Consider the following 20645-nt stretch of genomic DNA (forward strand, 5'->3'; position numbering starts at 1 on the left):
TTATGTAGTACTGTACACTGATGTGGCAGAAGGCAATCTGGACACCTAGTAGAGATGGTATCTTTTATTAGACCAACAAGATTTTTGCAAAAAAAATTCTTTAATTGCAAGCTTTTAAATACAAACACCCTTCATCAGGCATTGGAGAAAAGATTGTGAAAGTTCTGGGTAGAAATGAAAGTTCATATTTCATAGGATTTTACAGAGGAGTCAATAGATGGAAAACTCCTCTGGGCAGTCAGTTCATAACTGGTATGGAGCCTCTTACTTCCTGTAAAGATCTGTGATGATGCAAATTACCTTGAAACAAAGGCAGGAGCAAGTTCTCTCAGGTTTCAGGTGGTCATGGTTGCTTCCCACTTGATGTGGCAGAGGCATTTAATTTCTAGAATTTATACAGTGCACTCTACCCATTAATAATTAGAAAGCTGTTGTAGTGGGGATAGTAATAAAGGTTGGAAAAAAACTACACAAGGTGCCAGATTATCATCCATACACTGGCTGCATGTATTTCTCTCTCTTCCTCATGCTACAGAATTCCTTGTAAAAGTTATCCTAGGACCATTTACCAGTATTTTATTTAGTGTAGAGCAAGAAAAAAGTGAATTCCGATTCTTCTGTATTTAGATATCCATAAATATCCCTTTAAAAAGCACAGTTCGTGACTTTGGAGTATATTGTAACACTTTCATCAACAAAAGCCTGTCTTGTTCCCTTAATCTGATTTGCTTTTAGTTCTCTTCTCTGTTGTGGAGGACAGATTAAATGTTTTTTAAAACCTGAATTAAGTAAAAGTCTCACCTTTCCAACTAACAAAAAGAAATAAAAATCAGACTAAAAACTGTCCATTGTACACTTGGAGAATGAGACTTTGTTTATGTTTAGAGGGTGTAAAGTCCAAATGGTAAAGAATTAAATTTTCATTCCAAAATGAAAAACCCCACCTTCTAAAATAGGTGCAAGAGTCAGCTGAAAGCATGCACTAGTAAACCCCTGATTAAGTGTGTGAGATGTTCAAGCCCAGATACCCAAGCGGAAAAGAAAGTAGTTGTTCAATTTATCAGAGAATATTATCCAGTAATATTTTGAAATACATGACAGTGGGTTGACTTGCCTATAGGTTTGTGTCAGGTATTTAATGCCATTGTTAGAGGAATGACCATTAATATATGGCACAAATCAAAATAGCCCTTTTTAGTGAAGAAAGTAAGTAAATGTGGGTAGGAAAACTGAAAATCTTTCTATTAATTGCTGCTTCCTAGGAAATGGAGGTTCAGACTGAAAAATTCTATTCCACGTTACCAACATAATCATATCAAGGGCAATGCTGCAGTTCTATCAGAGTCCCACCAATTATTGGGTAAATTTGAAGATAAAATCAATCTTATGCCTGCTAAAATATGTCATTACATTAATGCTCTGACTTACAATTGTAGTGGAAGAAAAAATATAGCAAAGCAGTGGCAGACACATTTTCAAAGTTTCACCAAAAATGCCTCGACTTTCAGGAACTCCTGATGCCACACAATTACACAGATTTAGTTTCTATGTTTGCTTTTGAGAACCTAAAAGTGACACTGACTACAGAAAAGCTAAATGTATACTTAGGAAAGGAGACCATATAGAGTTGAAAATGGCATAACAGACCTTCTAAATGGCATTTTTCAAGAACTGGAGTGTCTTAGCAGGAAACTTTCAGTCCTTTCAAGAATTTCTAGGGCTTTAAATATTTAAGTTGCTCCATCATTCAACATCTGCTGGATGGGGAAGAATGTCCAATTTCTATTTGCAAGACTGAATCACAGCAATAATTAATAACTCCTAAAAAAGATGAAAACTCAGAAGACAGCTCATTGATATTTTCAGCAAGGAAGGCACTTGAGCATGCCCCACCCACCCACTCCCTGGCACTGGTTGGTTCCATTTTACTGAAACTCAAATTAATTGCTCGTATTGCAAAATTCTGTGAAGTGTCATATTGTTTTCCCTTTATTCCTTCCAGCCTGGTCTTTGGTGAAGATACTTGCTCCATCAGGAGGTCAGACAGCATATTTGCCTAAGCACTTCTCTCAAAGATGGGAGGGGGAGAGCAGTTATGTATACTTTCCCATAGGGCCCATCAGTGTTTTCACTGATTTCTGGATATACAGATTATCAATTTTTTTTTTCCAGAACAGGAAAGTGCTTATTCCAAAGATGTGATGCACAAGGACAGTGGTTCATTGTAAAGTTTTCCAGGACATAACAAATCTACCTTCTTTATACTTCTAAGATACTTTCCAGACACAATTAGTTGAGAAAACATATAAGCGTCAATTTCAAATTCCATGCTTCAGATTTGAGATTTTTAAATTCTTCAAGGAAAATCAATGTCACAAAGCACTTTAATATTCTTTCAAGCCTCATGAATATCTCTGTGCAACATTTACAAGCAGATACAGAACTTCGTTACATGCATTTTTTACTTGGTTTCAGCTTCAGACAACATTAATTCAAATCTACATTTCAGATACTCTGTAAGCAATTATCAATCACCCTCACTCATGCATTACTTATGTTGCTGTTATGCACACCAATTTAGAGTATTGATCTGTTATCTAACGTGTTCAATGTTGGCAAGTGACTCCATACTTAACCCTTTATTATGCATTCTGAAGATCAATCCACCACACCAAATCTTTGACATTGATTTAAAGAGTAGAGAATATAATGTCTTTGATGTACAAAACCCTGTCCTAAATCTATTGACAGCATGAAAAAATCCCACATGGCGGATATGAAAATGTGAAATCCAAATTTACCTTAATCTAGTGAAAACACACAGGATTAAAAACTATGGGGCAAATATATATCAGTAGTATCACGAGACTTTACTAAATTAAAAATTAACTGATCACCTTGTTGGACTTTAAATAGCCTAATTTATCTTCAGTCAATCTGATGTCCAAGGTATTAATTATTGGTATTGGTATTTAGATTTACAGTGAAGGTTACATAGATGGCACAGAGTTTATTTCCTAGAACTTTTAATTACTACAGTAAAATATTAATTTTGTAATGAGAAAAAAAAGAGCATTCATAAACACCCAGGACTACCCCCCCAGCTTTCGTAAAATTTGTAACCACTGAGGATCTAGACTTATTTTATGACATAATACAGTTTTCCTTTTTGTTTTTCTCTTATCTGATATAGCATTTAGGATTCTCATATAATGACTCCTCTCTTTATTTATCTTGAATGCAATTTAAAAAAAGCTAGTTGAATGCTGTGCCTCTCATAACAAATAGATGTGTGACTTTGTTACTTTAGAGTCAGTAAGTCAATATACAGTAGTTAGGTTTATATGAACAAAGAAGTTTATGATATGATACAAGGCACTATTTGGGGGAATAAAACCCACAGAGATCACTGTGGGAAAAGAGGCTGATTATGTGATCAAACAGCTTTAATTATGGCAAAATTTAGTTAGGATCTGTCTAAACTGCAATTTATTGAAATCTTAAGTATTAAGAAACATTTTCAATAGCCAAGTTGTTAATGAGTTGCAACAAGTACACAAAGTCCAGCTGGAAGAAACTTACTGGACGCATCTACACATGAATTTGGTCCGGGTTCAGTTTACTCGCAAGTAAACTGTGGATTACGTGTTCCCAAATAGGCATCTACACATGCAGGGACTAAGCAACAGATTTGCTGCTCTTAGCACCAAGCTTCCTGAAGCCTTTAAATGGGCCCCTGCCACCACTGTGGGGAGCTCTAGGCTCTGGCTGCAGCTGCCAGCATCCCTCTTCAAAAGCCAGCCCCACTCTCTGCTCCCTGGCCAGCCACTTCCTTGCCCAGGAGCAGTGAGCATAGTGCAGTGCAGGGACAGCATGCAGCAGTGCTCTCCCCACCAACTCTGCCTCCCTGCACCATGCCTGCTCCTGCCCCTGCCCCTGGAAGCAACGACCAGCACCCTGTGCTCCTGCTGGCCCACTGGACCAACCACCACCTAACCTATGGCCATCTTGCCCTGCTCGGCTCCCTCCCATGCAGCAACTGCCTGCCTAGCTGCAGCGTGCCATCCCACGGCTGCTGTTGTACAGCTGCTACTGGCAGGAGTGCCCGCAAGGGGCTTCTGGATGCTACCACCAGTGCCCTCCTCAGCCTCCAGCCCACCACCTCTGAGCCCACTGGGCCAGCTAGGACTAGTGGTGGCACTTAGTCCAGACCACCTGGGACAATGAGCAGTGGCTGGAGGCCTTCTGCATGACCTGGGTCACCTTCTGGGACCTCCTTGAGCAGCTACAGCCACACCTAGAGTGGAAGAACACTGCCATGTGGCCCACTCCCCATGGACACCTGGCTGGACCTTGCCCTGCTCAAACTGGCCATGCCAGCCAGTCTGTGGTACATCAGCCACCTGCTTGGTGTGGGCAAGACCACCACCGGGGATGCCATCCTGGAAGTGTCTGGTACCCTCCAGGACATCCTGGGGCCCACCATGCTCCATGTGCATGACCCCGTGGTGGTGGCGGTGGGGTTCTGTGCCCTGGGATTCGCCCAATGCTTCAGGGCCCTTCACAGGACCCGTGTCCCCATCACCTGCCCACCCCACAGAGATCACCCCTATTACAGCCAGAGGGGCTTTCACTCTGTGGTGCTCCAAGCTGTCATGGACCACCGTGGTACCTTCACACACAAGTGCTGGCTGACCAGCACCCACGACACCTGTGTCTTCCTGAACTCCGGCCTGCTCCTCCCAAAAGGAGCATTTCCAGGGAGTAAGGAGAGAGACTTCTGGTGGCAAGGGACAGAGGGTAGGGGGCGGGACTTCCAGTCCCAATATGGCAACCAGGGGGCAGAGCAGCTGTCAAGGGGCAGGCCTACCCATGCAACCCTTGGCAGCTCACCAAAACTCGTTAAGCAGCTCTCCAGCTGAAATAATTGCCCACCCCTGAACCAGGAGCTGCCCACACCCCCGCCCCTGTCCTCCCCTCAGGGGGCTTCTCCAGGGAGGTGCCCTGGGGCCAGCCACCTAGCATGCCAGCACTGTGCCCCAAGCGTGCCCTTGCTGTGCGTGTCATGGGCGGTGTGTGAGGAGCTGCTTGCCTGAGCAGTGCCCGATCCCCCGTACCCTGCTTCTGCTGATAGCCATGGTGCCCTGGGAACACGTGCACACCTGGTATGGGACCCTGAGCTATGACAGCATGGAGGGACAAGCTTGGGCTTCCCTGCAACCTCCACCACCATCTGGAGGGCTACCTGTGGCTGCAGTATATGTCCCTGCCCCCGGCAACTGAGGAGAACATTGCTGCTGGTATCAATGCATTCCTTGGTGTGTGAGAGGCCCAGGCTGCTCAATAAGGTTTTGCACTCTCTCCCACCTCCCTGTGTGCTGTGGGTGGGGGAGCCTGGGGCTAGGAGAGTGCAGGGTGGCTGGGTGAGGAGGTAGGGCAGGGGCAGGGGCTGGGGTGGGGAGAGCCCTTCTCCCAGTATGGGCCTTGCCACGTGGCTGGGGCTGGTGTGGCCAGTGGCTCTGCTTGGTTCTGGCTGTCGGTGATGGTGTGCAGGTTTGGGCGGTGTCCTTGGATGGTGGGGTGTGGCACATAGGCATCTGGCTGGGGGCCTACCCCAGGGAAGAGCTAGTACTGCTGGTGGCCGGCGGTGTCATGGCCAGCCCACATTACGGCTAGCTCTGGGCGGAGCTGGCAAGGCAGGCACCAGGGTCCCTGAGCTGCTGGTGGAGACTACAGCTGGGGAGCTCAGTGTGACAGGCCACTGGATGCCCATGGAGCCATCCTCTAGTGACTTGTCACCGGGGGTGCCAGGCTGAGGCAGGGGCTTGGGCAAGCCACCCATGCTACTGTAGACAGCATGGCTGCTGCCTGGGTCCCGGGGTACCAGAATCTCAGTCAGTTGCTGCATAAAGGGCATGGACTTGTGTGCACTGCCAGACTGATGATTGTGGTTGATCACGGTGACCCTCAGGTGGTGGGCATGGGTGTGGTCACAGGCCTGGGTGAGGAGCACAACAGCAGGGATCCTGCATCAGCTCTCTGGGCCCCCATGTGGCTGTTCCTGTGCTGCTCGGTCTAGACAGCTACTTGCAGCACCCAGTACAGGGGCCCAGCCCTGGACTGAGAGCCATGAGGCAGAGGTAATGCCCCACAGTGCCTGCAGGCTTTGGACAGGCTGCTGGGGGTGCGCTGTGGGCAGGTGGGGTTGGCCCTGCTGGCCAGAAGCTGCCTGCAGCTGGCCCTGGGGGCTGACAGGCCTGGCAGGAGGCTGCAGCAGCCTGTAGCACCCTGCAGGCCTAGAAAGTGCAGTCGTGGCAGCCGCACTGGGGTGCAGATAGGCCTGCTTAGGGGGACATAGGGTCTAGACTAACCTCAGCCTCCCTGCACGTGTGCCCCAGGGCTCAAAACGCCTGCAGGTTTTTAAAGCCTGAGGCAGGGGCTGCCATAAAGGCAGCCCAGTCCTGAGGCAGGAGAGGGTCCCAGCCTGGAGCCAGGCCCCCTGGGAGGGCTGACCTGGGAGCAAAATCACTCTTTGGTTGCATCTACATGTGCATAACTGTGCAGTAACTAATTGCGTGTAAATTTGCTACCTGCATTCGCGATGAAGGGTTTTCACTTCGCAGCAAGCGTACAGTTAGGCATCCTGCATAGATGTGCCCATTTTGATGCATAAAACAAATACAGAAAAAGCTCTGTTATCCAGCATTCCCCAGGAATGGGGGATGCCAGTTAACCAAATATGCCAGTTAATCAAATTAACTGCATCAGTGTGCCAGTGCACTACACATCTGCGTCAGTGTGCCAGGGGACGGAGAGCGAGGCTCTGTGCAGGCTGCTTTGCCCCAGGCTGTGGTTCACAAGGAAGAATCATAGCAAGTGGGACTCAGCTTATGGGAGCAAAACTGGAAGTGGGACTTCTGGTTTTGCTTTTGCTGTGTCCCTCAGAAGATTGATAGATGCCGGTTAGTGGAGCTTTCCGGTTGGTAAAGTCCTGGATAACACGGCTTTTGCTGCATTACCAAATTAACTGTCCAAAAATATGCCTGCTACATAGGGATTTGGAAGAAAATGTAAACTTAGAGTGCAAGATGTCAGGCACTAATTAACAAATGCAAGGAGAGAAATAGAAGCTTTTCATAGATTCATAGATTGTAGAGTTGGAAGGGACCACAGTGGATCATCGTGTCCGTCCCCCTGCCCCTGGCAGGAAAGAGGACCGAGGTCAGATGACCCCAGCCAGGTGACAATCCAGCCTCTTCTTGAAGACCTCCAAGCTAGGTGATAGCACCACCTCTCTTGGAAGCCCATTCCAGATCCTGGCCACCCTTACTGTGAAAAATTTCTTCCTAATATCTAACCTAAATCCACTCTCAACTAGTTTACACCCATTATTCCTAGTCACTCCCTGGGGCGCCTTAGTAAACAGCGCGTCCCCTATTCCCCGTTGACCTCCCCTAATAAATTTATAGGCGGCCACAAGATCTCCTCTCAGCCGTCTCTTGTGAAGGCTGAAGAGATTCAGCTCTCTCAACCTCCCCCCGTAGGGGCTATCACGAAGGCCACTAATCATGTGAGTGGCCCTCCTCAGGACCCTTTCCAGATTCTCTGCGTCCCTCTTGAAGTGTGGCACCCAAAACTGGACACAGCATCTCCAACTGCGGCCTGATCAGTGCCACATAGAGGGGGAGCATCACCTCCTTTGATCTATTAGTCATGCACCTGCTAATGCACGACAAGGTGCGATTGGCCTTGTTGATGGCCTCGTTACACTGCCAGCTCATGTTCATCTTGGAGTCAATTATGACTCCAAGATCCCTCTCTGCCTCTGAGCTGATGAGAAGGACACTCCCCAACCTATAGGTGTGCTGGGGGTTCCTCCTTCCCAGGTGGAGTACCTTGCATTTATCTTTATTAAATTGCATCCTATTTCTCTCTGCCCATTGATCCAACCTGTCCAGGTTGGCCTGAATCTGCTCCCTGTCCTTCAGTGTACTAACTCTGCCCCATAACTTGGTATCATCAGCGAACTTGGAGAGGGTGCTCTCCACACCCTCGTCCAAATCACCAATGAATATATTAAATAATATTGGTCCAAGGACCGAACCCTGTGGGACACCACTGCCCACCTCCCTCCAGGCCGAGAAGGAACCATCCACCACCACTCTCTAGGTGCGGTCCCTTTTACATTGCACTCATTTATATTAGAAGTATATTGGAGACTTTGAAGTCTGAGAGCCATTGATAAAGAAGACTCATCTTCTTAATGTACACCTTGAAATGTAAAGAATGTTACTAATGATGCTACTGATGTAAGAATATATATAAAGTCTATTTGATTAACCAGGGCCTAGAGCTAACAGAGCTTTAGACATAAAATCAACCCTTTAAAGTATTAGGAATTAGTACAGACTACAGAGGAGAGTTGTGAAGCATACATGCATGCTGTTGCATACGCTGTTTCTCCCAAAAAGGTTTCAGAAGTGATCTTGTGTAGAGCAAGTTATAAGAACCCCCTCTGGAAATCAAAAAGCCATATGTAAACAGGACAAGGTCTGGCTTAATGATATATGCTTATAATCACTAATAAAGAGGGAATATGGAGAGGCAGTCCTTGACTTACAGCATTTTGAGTTACAATGTTTTGCACTTACAACATTTATAAATTTGACACCCTGTTTCAACTTTATGACATCAGTTTCGACTTTAACAGAGCTTGATCCGATGTGATGCCACACCAGCAAACAAGTTTGCTGCATCGCTCATCTCCCTGGAGAACACCTGTCCAAACTTCCTTGGACACTTTCTTTAAGAAATCAGACAAGACTCCAGAAAAACCTGCAGCCAAGACTCCTGAGAAGACTCCAGCCAAGAACCCTTCAAAAAGTCCAAGCAAGAGCCTTTCAAAAAGTCCAGCAAAGTCACCTCAAAGAAGTCCTTCCAAATCAATATGATTGCTATTTACAATATAAATACCTTAATGTAGCTATATTACTCATCTATAATTGACTGAATACAAAATTCTGAGGTATTTTTAGTGAAAATAGGGTATCAGGCCTTGGTTCAAGAACTGATCCCCCATTTATAACATTGTTTCTTATGAGAAAATTGGTTCCGAGCTGCAATGTTTTAACTTAAGACTCAGTTTTCAGGAACCAATAGTGTCCTAAGTCCGAGGACTGCCTGTATAATAGAGCACCTGAACTGCTACAGCATCCAAGTCTGATGAAATAAAGTGGGAATCATGACACTGAAGTGCAAATCATCTCACTCTGAGCAACTTCATGCACGGGATAAGCAGGAAGGGTGACAGGAGTGGAACCTGTACAATAACTAGGCAAGAGGTGGACCTTGGAGTATATAAGCACCCACTACAAATAAAAATCCCTAGATGCTGTCAGAGGGGAAAAGGAAGGTTCATGGATCTGCACAACTTTATTTACCTCTGCCAGGATCTTCAGTGGGCTAAAGAGAACCCTGTAGACAATAGGATACTTCTGGTCTACAAGAATCTGCATAGACGGTTGTCTTCCTTCTATTGCTAGGAAGTCAACCAACAAATGCAGCATGGACTCTTGCCAGACTTGGGTCACAACAGTGCCAAAAGGGGTCAAGGAAGTTCACATAATGTGTCCTTATTGGAATTTACTGGAGTTGATTCAACTGTGTGATGCTGGTTTTAGATCTGGCATGCAGATGTTGCTTATGCTTCCAATATTTAACAACAGCACTGATGTTTCTTACTATGCCCTTAGTGAATATTTTCATTTGGAATTACTGTGAATGCTTTAAAATAGTGGAGCTCAACCTTTTGGTCCCATGGGTTAGGTGAGTGACATGGGGCCCATCCAAGGCTGGATCCTTTGTGGGGCTGGGTCCTGTGCACTTGGATCAAGCCCCATGCTGCTTCAGCCTGGCCCCACATGCGCAGATTAGACCTTGTACCTCCTTAGCCCTCTGTGTGCTCATCAGGGCCCCCACTGCTTCTGCTCAGCTTTGCGCTTGGTTTAGGCCTCGTGCTGCCTTAGTGCCATGCACCTGATCTAGCCTGTAGGGCCATGCTACCCAGCCCACCAGTCTCCCTGCAGATTTGAAAATTCAGCAGTGAGAGAGTGGCAATTAACATTGTCACTGCTTCCCTCCCACCAAATTTTTGGAACTGTGCAGAGTTCTGATATCACTGCTCTGTGGACTGGATCTGGCCAGTAGGCTGGGGGTTGAGCACCCCTGCTTTAAAATGTAAAGGGCATATTATAAGCCTATTACAACTACATTTATGGTTCAACTCAGGTCTGTATAGTTAGCACTGTATCTTTTATGGGCTCCTCTATAGGGTCTCACCTGCTTCCGAATTCCAGCATCACTGTCAAGATCTCCCTTGTGAGCAACTTACATAAAGGGCTGAGACATAGCTTGCCTTCCTGGCTCTAACATGAAGCATAATTTGTACTGCAGTGCTACAAATTATGCGGCTACATGATGCCAACATCCTTGTTTAAAGAAAAGACTTGCAATCATTCCTCCTTTCCCATGAATTTGCTTCTGTGCTGGTCTCCTGTGGATATTTGTATTAATTCAATATTCTCATAGCTTAGTCCTAAGGATGTAGTACTAATATATTGCCAGAGAGAGAATAACAATAACGATGATAACCTTTGAACTAAGCAGAAGATCAATAATTGAAATCAGTAGCTACTGATGGCATTAAGGCAGATTGATTATTGACCAGTTGTTTCTATCTGGTGATCTACACCCTTCCACTCAATGATCCGTACTGTATTCATACTGCTGTGTACTGCAATGCTAATGTATAAAGGCTGAGAAATGAGTAATCAGCTATAGAAAAAGGACCCTACTTGGAGGAGGTTGGTACAGTGGAATAGAGCTGGTAGCTTATACCCATTGTATCCTTGTAGCTGATAGTTGGCATGATCAGTGAGGGTGCCAGGGCTAACTTCTTTGTTTCCCTATGGCCATAACAACTCTCAGTAATGTAGAGGCACCTGTATTTGACTTGTATGGGGAATAGGGACATGGGTCTGGCATGAAGCAGGTGCTGGACTGTAGGAACTCTGTCCAGTTGTCTGATACCTTCTTTTTGTGTCATTCACACAACATGTTTCTCACTGCAGCAGAAAAGGTTTATAGAAATATCTTCTGCAACAGTACCCATGTAAGAACGGGTCAGAGGGAGATGGAATACTAATACTCTAGGGATAAACAGAAGCTCATTCTTATTGCCTCTTGACTGAGGTATTTTTATTCCCAAGTGGCTCAATGGCTGACTAGACTAGAGATGGAATGAAGGGGAGAAGTCAGTCTTAAAACACTTGGAGCATCATAAAGGGATGGCATTCTGGGAATCTAAAGGATCTTTAGGACATGATTGTTAAAGGGTCTCATCTTCATCCTGTCTCTGTTCCTATTGAATTTTATAAAAGCACAGACAGGCCAATCCCAAATCCTGTAGAAAATCCTACCCTGAATTCCATTTTTTCATTACTTTATGGAAATTATGGGCATTTGATAGGAAAGCATCTCTTTTTGAACTGATAATGAAATATTTAATCTCTACAGAGAAACTTTCACTGGAGGTTTTAGTCACACCTGGTCAGAGATGATATGGGTGACTTTTCTTAAAACAAGAGGATATTCTGCAATGTAGTTTTTCTCTCGAAATGCAATTCAAATAAAATATTTACAGTTGTGGAGATATAAAGCCAATGTCACAGTGCCAAACATCTTTTTCTTTATGGCAGTTGGTATCCTTATTTGGAGAACATTGGTTTTGTATATATTTAATTGGATCTTGTTTTCTGAGATAAGGCCAATTTGATTAATACCTCTATCCACATAAAAAGGAGATTTCTAAACCATCCTTATTTCAGTCATCCATCAGATCTTGACATCAACAGTATTACATACTGTAGATGTCATGGAAAATACCTCTCAAAGTTATTGCTTAACCCTCAATCATGTTGTTAGGCAAAGTTAATTGATCTTATCTAATATGTTTGGCACAAGACTCCAGTATAAAAGGATTCTGTAAAAAATATAGATTTATAATGTAAAAGATCAGCAATAGTAAACATCCTCCTCAGTAACATTGATTTAAAATCAGGTAACAGTTTTGCTAAAGTGACTTCCAAAAAGCAAGTTACCATGAAATCTAATGAGTTTAGACCAGTAATGTTATCAATTGCACTTCTTGTCTTTTCTCTCCTTCTTGTTTGATGTGGTAGTGTTAGATGCTGTGTTTTTGTACAGCAATTGCTTTTACCAGTTTTATTGACATGGCACTTTTTATCTTAGCTCTAATGAGCAATACCAGCCAGCTGTACTTTCTGTCCTTTTAACAGTTCTGCAAAGTCAACACTGAAGAAGAATCTTATGTTTGCAGCATGAGACTGAATGAGACACTCCATGGCTTCTTTTCATTACAGAGGATAATTCTTTATAAGAGGGTTACCAGATACACATAGTTATAGAGACCTGGCTCCTTATTCCCTAGATTCATATTTTAAATCCAGTTTCTGTCCTATTGGAGTTATAGGATCTTGAAGCGCTATGGCCAGTGTTTGAACAGTGTCAGATAGAGTCATATGCTAGACAAGAGTAACTCCCATTCCTCAGCTATAACCAGTCTGGTGTTAGAAGGTTCTGCTTAGAATTCAGTTTAGTATTAAGGCCATAATGCTCTCTGAGAGGGATCCATAACTTTTACTAGGATAAAAGCCAGAGTTTTCAGTTCTTCCTGCATGTATGAGAATATTTTCTTAAATTGAAGCTGACACTCTCTTGTCTTCTTTACTATCATTCCCTTTTCCTACTAGATTGGTCAGTAAAATTTTAAAACTTTGTGAAAGAGAAAAGTAATTTAATTTTGTACTTCTAAAAAGACCTCTCATAAAGTAGGGTTTATACTTGATTTTAGGGAGAGAAGTAACAGTTAAAATCCCAGTCCTGTGTGCTAGTTTATCTTGATCAGTTTTTAATTACTTTGGGAGGATATAATTAAGGTCCAGTCAGTCCCTTGAGAAGGCCCCCTAGAATCTGTGGCATGTGCCACAAATGGCACGGGCAGCCTGTGTGTGTGGTACAAGATAGATCGGGGAGATAACAGGCAGCACTGCAGCAGACAGAGCAGGAAGCAGAGTAACAGATTGGGCAGGGAGCACAGGGTAGGATGACAGAAAGCAGAGCAAAAGATAGAGGAGGAAGCAGAAAGCAGAGCAGCAGATTAAGCAGGGAAAGGAGATTTGAATGGCACTCAGGGAGAATACGAGGCTAATTTGTGGCATGCTTGCCAAAAAGGTTGGCCCCTACTGCCCTAGAAGAACATCAGGTGTCCCACTGACTTGGATTTGTTTTCAGAAAGACTTGAAAATCTTGACTGACTGTAAAGATTACTATCTCAATAAGAGCTGATGAATGTGACTAGTCAGACAGGCTATTTCTTTGCATAGAAACATTTTAGTTATCTGTTTTATCTCTAAAATACAGTTTCAGAAACAGATCTCAAAGCTGTGTGGTACATTGATGGTATTTTTACTTTTGGTAGGTACACATAGGCAATTTCTCTTTGCCACAATCAACAGATCTTTCCTGTACCTTGGTTGAAATTGGAATATGATATTTTTTCAGATCTTTGAGATAAAAAGAGGGCCATTGCCTTAGACAAATAGAAATCACTTTACTTTCCATAGTTCCAAATAAAATTATGGGGTCATTTAACAATGGATTTAAAAACTATCAATAAGGCAATTAGCTAAGACAATTACCTTCTGTTTACTGTGGAGGTTTTAAATATTATTGTTAGCACTTCTGAACTTGAGAAAAAAGCCTCAGTTTTAGTATTCCAGAAGTAATCTCCCCTTACAAATGTACATGATGTGGCCTTTCAATTTTTAAGCCAATATTTCATAGGAAACAGAACAGCAATCAATTTACCTATTATTGTATAGAAGCCTAGAGCAAAGATGACAGCAATAATTATCATATTCCAGATCAGCCATGAATTTAAATCTCAGTTTAGGGTATCTGGGTCTGAGTTTGCTTGCTTTAGGATTTCTTATTATTTCCATCATATTACTTTCATCATTTCCATTAATATCATATATACCATATTAGTGCCTTTGCTTTTGCAATAATGGTAACCATGCTTACAATAAGCATATTGCAAGTTTTTGCGTTTAGTTCTTTGCCTTTGTTAGTTTCTGAATTTGAAATATGGAAAGGAAATATCACATCTTAATAGAAACTGGAGAAAGCTAGATAAGGAAAAAACTACATAGGCAAATTTATTCACAAATAAATAACTTGGATTTAATTTCCTGCTATTTTTTAGGATTGTTCTGTTGGTTGTTTATGAATGTTCAGTTGGTATCCGGATATAAATAAATACCTGTGAGGCATGAAATATCTAGAATTCATACCAGAAGTGTAATTTGTTATTCACCATTCATCACTCTCTTATTAAAAAGTTTAAATAAAAAAAAGTTCTAATCTGAGACCAGAAACCTATACCACATGTTCATTCATACACCACAAGCTACAAAACAGCAAATCATTGTAGTGAGCAATTTGTCTAAAAGCTTTTCAATTAAACCAGTAATGCCCAAACTTCTAGCCCCATAGGCCAGATGAGCGGCACAGGGTTGGTCCATGGAGTCAGTCCCCAGATCCAGGTATGTACCAAGTCAATGCCATGTGCCCAGATCCAGCCACATGCTGGCCCAACCCTATCTATGTACCTGCATCCAGCCACATGCTAGCCTGCCTCACATGTCTGAATCTGGCTGTGTGCTAGTGCAGTCTGGCATGCAGGCCTACATTATCTATTAGGGGTGTACAAAGCTTCAGTCACTGATTCAATTCAGACAAGATTTGGCCCGATTCAGAGGCCAAATCACCAAATCCGAATAAAATCGGGAGGCCAAAAAAACCCTTTGAATCAATTCAGAGCCTCTGAATCAATTCAGAAAAGATTCGGAAAAAGATTTAGAGATTCAGAAGGCAGACTTTCAGGGGCACAGAAACAGAAGAGGGAGCAGGAGCAGGGGGGGAAAGACTGATATCTGTAGCTGGCCAGTGTCTGTGATCTTTCCCTGAGTCTCCTTCCAATCACAGTGCTTTGGGGGAGGGATGTAGAAATAGCATATAAACTTCTGTCTGCAGCCTTTCTGTCCCTTTTGTGAGCTGTTTCTGCCTGAGCAAAAGGGAGGTGGATGACTGGTCCAGAAACAGGTGGGCAGATAGAGATCTAACCAGCACTGGGAAGGCCCCCTGTTACAGGCTACCATCCCTGCTGTTTTCATCCAAATCTGCCAAAAAATGACAAAGTTATAGGTATTTCAGTGATTCCCCATTACAGTCTATGGCCGAATCACCGAACCTGTCTGAATCAATGCTGAATCTTCTGAAGCTGATTTGGCTGAATTGATTTGGGACAGTGATCTGAATCTCTGAATTGAATCACTGTCCTTTGAAATGGCCAAATCTGAATCCAAATTGAATACTTCCCTTGTTGTACAGGTCTATAATCTATCCTGCGGGGTTCCTTGTAGTTCTGGAAATTTGGCATCAGGGGAGTGGCAATTAATGTTCCACTGCTTCTGCACCACTAGGGGAGCCCTGTGGGCTGGATGATGCAGCAGGCCAGGGAGGGAGCACCCCTGATGTAAACTATTCATAAATACTAAAACATGTTTTTAGGTACCAAGAAAAGCCTGAATTTGAAACGTAGGTGGCTATACTCTGACTTGTTCTAACTGAAGCACTGAAGGGTTGTTGTTTTTCATTCTTCTTTTGAAATATCTTAGTAAATTCAGTCACTGTAGAAGGTACCTGACTAGCAGTACCATGAATGGGATTCTTTGGTTATCTATAGGACAGATTACAAATGGATTGCAGCACTGCAAGCTCCTCCCCACTGCCAGGGGAAGAGGCATATCTCAGAGGTAAGCAACCTTTCAGGAGCAGTGAACCAAAATAACATGACTTTGTCCAAGGCAGGCTGGCACTTCTGTCCCAGCTGTTGCTGCTTCTCCCTGGTGTCAAATTGCCACCAGTGTGACCAGGGCACCATTGACCCTCACTGCCAAAATGCTGCTGATTTGCCCCATGCCAAAATGCGGCTGATATCCAGCCTTTGTGGGCCAGACGATTGCTCTTGGCATGCTGGATCTGGCCTGCAGGCCATAGGTTGTTGATCCCTGTCATAGCTAGAAGAGGACTGAGGCAGTAGCCTGGAGCAGTAGCATCCATTGAATGGAAAGACTCCAAGGCTATGTTTACAGTTAGCATCAATAGTAAGGTCACCCTATATAGCCCAAATATGTCAGCTACCTGTACTGAAAATCTAAATGACTTCAATGGGCAGTGATACTGGCCCCTAGTGCCAAGGTAGAGATGATGTGGCAGTCCAAACTTCTTCAATATTAACTCATCTAGAATCACACAGAGTGGCCCCCAAACAGCTATTGCGTAGTAGCAGTTCTCAGTCACACTGACTTAGGTTACCTAGAGATGAAATTCCTTTTCCATCTGAGTCACCTGGTGGTCCCTTGTCCTATATACCATACATGATCTATTTCAATTATGTCAGTTGTTTTGCATTTCATAAAATAGCATTTTGTTGACTGTGGAGGATATACTGTAGAGAGAGACTCAGCTTTTTCATTTCTAGGTAACTAGACTTTGATGAGGGCTATGAAATTAATTGGTGGGCTTCCATCCACTTCCATGTGGACTAGCACCTACACCACAAAAAAAAAAAAATCAAAATTTAACACCTTGTTGGAAGTCTCAATGAGCTTTAATGCAATGGATCTGGATGACAACATGCTGCGAAGTCCAGCCAGTCCCCTGCACTGCTCTCCAAAACTGAGCCCTGAACTATAGTACTCCATGCTCCAACTCCTGAACTCCAGCCTAGGGGCCTTTGTGGAGTCCCATGGAGAGAGGCTGACACTTTGGAAATATTGTTATATTTTTTCCATTTATAAAATCCTACCATATGCTTTCAGTCACTGTGCTTATTTAAAAAAAATTAAATATGACAAAACAAGGCAGCATCCTCCATCTCTGTCAGTGAATACGTAGTGTCTTGCCTCTGGTACAAGTGGCTTCAACTCTGATAGGCAAAACTACAGACAGGCAGACTCCTTTGGGCATATCTTCATAAGACACTTACTACATATTAGCCTAATAACATTGCGCAGTAAGCGTCACTAAGTAGCTATGTGCTGGTGCTACTGCGCAGTAACTCTAGGTACTGAGCATTTAGTTGGTACTTTATTAAGCAAGTAGTAAACTAAATGCACAGTATCTAAGGTGCATTAATGAACATGTAGACACCCCCTTTAAAATGTAAAGGTGCAGTAAAGAAAGAACCCAATCAAGAGCACTATGCTATCACTACACTATGCATGCCACATCATCATTGCCAGGCCTCCTCCTAGGAAGGCGCCAAGGTCTATTTCACAGAAAAAAATATTCTGGACATCTAAGCGAGTTGCCGCAGTCTTAATAAAAGTTAACAGAGTAGAATGTGGCCCTGGCAGTTTAGTCAAAGGTCTGACTGATTAAAAATACCCTTACACTGAAGCATGTGAAGCACTGGCTATGGCAGAGAGCAAGAGGGGTACGTTCCACAGGTTTATGTATTAAACTCACAGACTGACTGTTTATACTCAGTCCCAGTGCCAAGTGAACAGGTCTGACAGATACTGTACATAAGTAATAGAGTGATCAAAGGCATGCTGCCATTCCCTCGTATCTTACTAGCAAGGAATTTCTCATTTATTATTTTTTTCTAGATGAGAAGGAATGAAGTGCTTGTAAAAGCAATGCAACAAATACATTAAGGATAAAATTTTGCTTGATGCACTTCTGAGGCATACACTGGACTTGGAGGATTTCCAGTATTGGCTTGTGGAATTTATCAACATGAAAACAAACAACTGTCATATTTTCTATTTATTTTGCATTTTTCAAGGTCACAACACAAGTTTCTCATCTTCGTAAACCCTGCAGCAGGACTTTAAGTGCAGTGGAGCTGGCTTTTTCCTTATTTCCTAACCATAATTTTTCTCCTCTGATACTGAAATGCCTGAGGATATATAACAAAGTACCCAAAAGGCACTGATTAGTACTACATCAGCCAAGCCTTGGCCCTGAATAGGATCTGGAAAAGTCAAGCTTATAACCTTCAGCTCTCAAACCAGAAACTGCAACCAGTCTGGTAGGAAATCTTTAACACTGTTTAAAAGCGTGGAGTACTGTGTCCGATTCTGGGCGCCGCACTTCAACAAGGACATGGTAAAGCTTAAAAGAGTCCAGAAAAGAGCCACCCGTATGATCAGAGACTTGCATGGCAAGCTATACGAGGAAAGGCTGAGGTACTTGGGCCTCTTCAGCCTGAAAAAGAGAAGGCTGAGAGGGGACTTGGTAGCAGCTTACCGCTACATCAGGGGCGTACATCAAGGGCTCGGTGAACCAGGGAACCCTTGGGGAAAACTATGAGTAATAGCCAGAAACTCCTGGAAGACCATTTCAGGCTCAACATTAGGAAAAACTTCTTCACAGTCAGGGTGTCCAGACTGTGGAATAAGCTCCTGCCAGGGGTGGTGCAATCACCTACCTTGGAAATCTTCAAGAGGAGACTGGACAGTCACCTCGCTGTGGTCACCTGACCCCACTTGTCTTTCCTGCCTGGTGCAGGGGGCTGCACCTGATGATCTTCTGAGGTCCCTTCCAGCCCCTTACAATCTATGGACCTATGAAAGAGTAGTGCTCTCTCTTTCTGGGACATGTGCCCAAGACTGAGGTGTCTGGGCACCAGCTTTTTGAAACAGCTTTGCTGAAGGAACAAAGAAGACTTAGGAGATCAAATCCCACTGAAATTAAATATAACCTGAATGCCTAACTCCTTTGGGGGCCTTTGACTATGGTATCTTGAGAACATAAGATCACACAAAAAAATCATTACAAATCAGAAACGGAATTCACATTCCTTGTATCAAAGATAAATCTAAATGTGTTTTACCTGTCAGGGCTTGTGTTTAGGTTTCAGACCCTACTTTCTGCATTTCTCCTGCGATGGCTTATGGCATCAGTAACATTTATAATATGTAAGCAGCAACATTCTTTATCCTGTGGTGTTTATGATATAACCATTGGTAAAATAAACTATTGACACTTCTGATGGTCTGAGCTCAGGTTTTGGCAGGTGTACAAAGGATGAATTACATGTAAACAATGCTGTTTTAAAATGTATTTATTAGTCATTCAGGGTTCATTTCATAAGACCAAATTCAACTTTCAGTGGGTGCTGCTACACATGCATTTTAATGCACAGTAGCCTAATCTAAAGCGGCATGTAAAAAGCCATGCTGATATGCCAATGCACAGTAGAATAGGCTACTGAACGTTCAGCATCCAGCAGTTTGATGGAGGGGGTGGGGAACCAGTGGTTGAGGAGAACCCAGGGTTGGTGAGCCACAGACAAGGCACCGGACCAAACCAGGTAAGCACTAGGGGGCACACTAGACATCAAGGCAAAGGGACAACAAGAGCACCCATCGGGGGGCTAATGTGTCTTTATTCAAATGCCAGGAGTATGCAGAATAAGCAGGAGGAGCTCACACTCTTACTTGCTAGCACCCAGTGTGACATAGTCAGCTTAATGGAAACATGGTGGGATTCTACTCATGACTGGGTGGTAGGCATTGAGGGGTACAGGTTGTATAGGCGAGACAGTGGGGAAAAAAGGTGGGGGTGTAGTGCTCTGTTAGGGAGCAGTACACATCTTCCATCATCGAGGCGGGGGTAGAGGAGGGAAATACCGAGGTATTGTGGGTCAGGATACAGGGGGGTTCAGGGGAAAAGGACTTGGTAGTGGGGGTCTACTACAGACCTTCTCATCAGGATGATGAGCTAGACCTGGCATTCTCCAGGCAGCTCTCAGAGGCCATTCAGGCAAGAGAGGTGGTGGTCAACGGAGACCTAAATTACCTGGACATTTGCTGGGAGGAGCAGACGGCCAAAACAAACTGCTCACCTAGGTTCTTAAACTGCGTGCAGGACCTCCACCTAACCCAGGAGGTGTCCAGTCCCACCAGGGGTAATGCCTTGCTAGACCTGGTCTTAGCAACAGGGAATGATCTCGTGGGCAACCTGTGAGTACACAGTAACCTGGGAGATAGTGACCATCATTGGTCAAATTCCCAATCCAGTGAAATGGGGGGAGGGGGACTAACCAGTGAAGCTAAAGTGTTAGACTTCAGAAGGGCCAATTTTAGTAAACTTAGAAGGCTAGTTAGTGAGGTGGCTGAACTCAAGAGCATCGAGCATTGAGGGTTGGCAGTTTCTCAAGGGAGTAATCCTTGGGGCACAAAAGGAGACTATTTCATTATGCAGGAAAGGGAGCAAGGGGACAAAAAAGCCCTCTTGGCTGAACAGGGAACTCCAGAAAAGACTGGGGGCAAAGAAAGAGATTTACAGGTAGTGGAAGTGGGGGGCAGCCACCAAGGAAGAATATACCTCCCTGGCACCCCATTGCAGGGAATCAGTTAGGCAGGCCAAGGCAGGACTGGAGCTTAGGCTGGCTACAACAATTAAGGACAATAAAAAGTCCTTCTACAGAT

This window comes from Alligator mississippiensis, chromosome 5 (assembly GCF_030867095.1).
Source record: "Alligator mississippiensis isolate rAllMis1 chromosome 5, rAllMis1, whole genome shotgun sequence".
Taxonomy (NCBI): domain Eukaryota; kingdom Metazoa; phylum Chordata; order Crocodylia; family Alligatoridae; genus Alligator; species Alligator mississippiensis.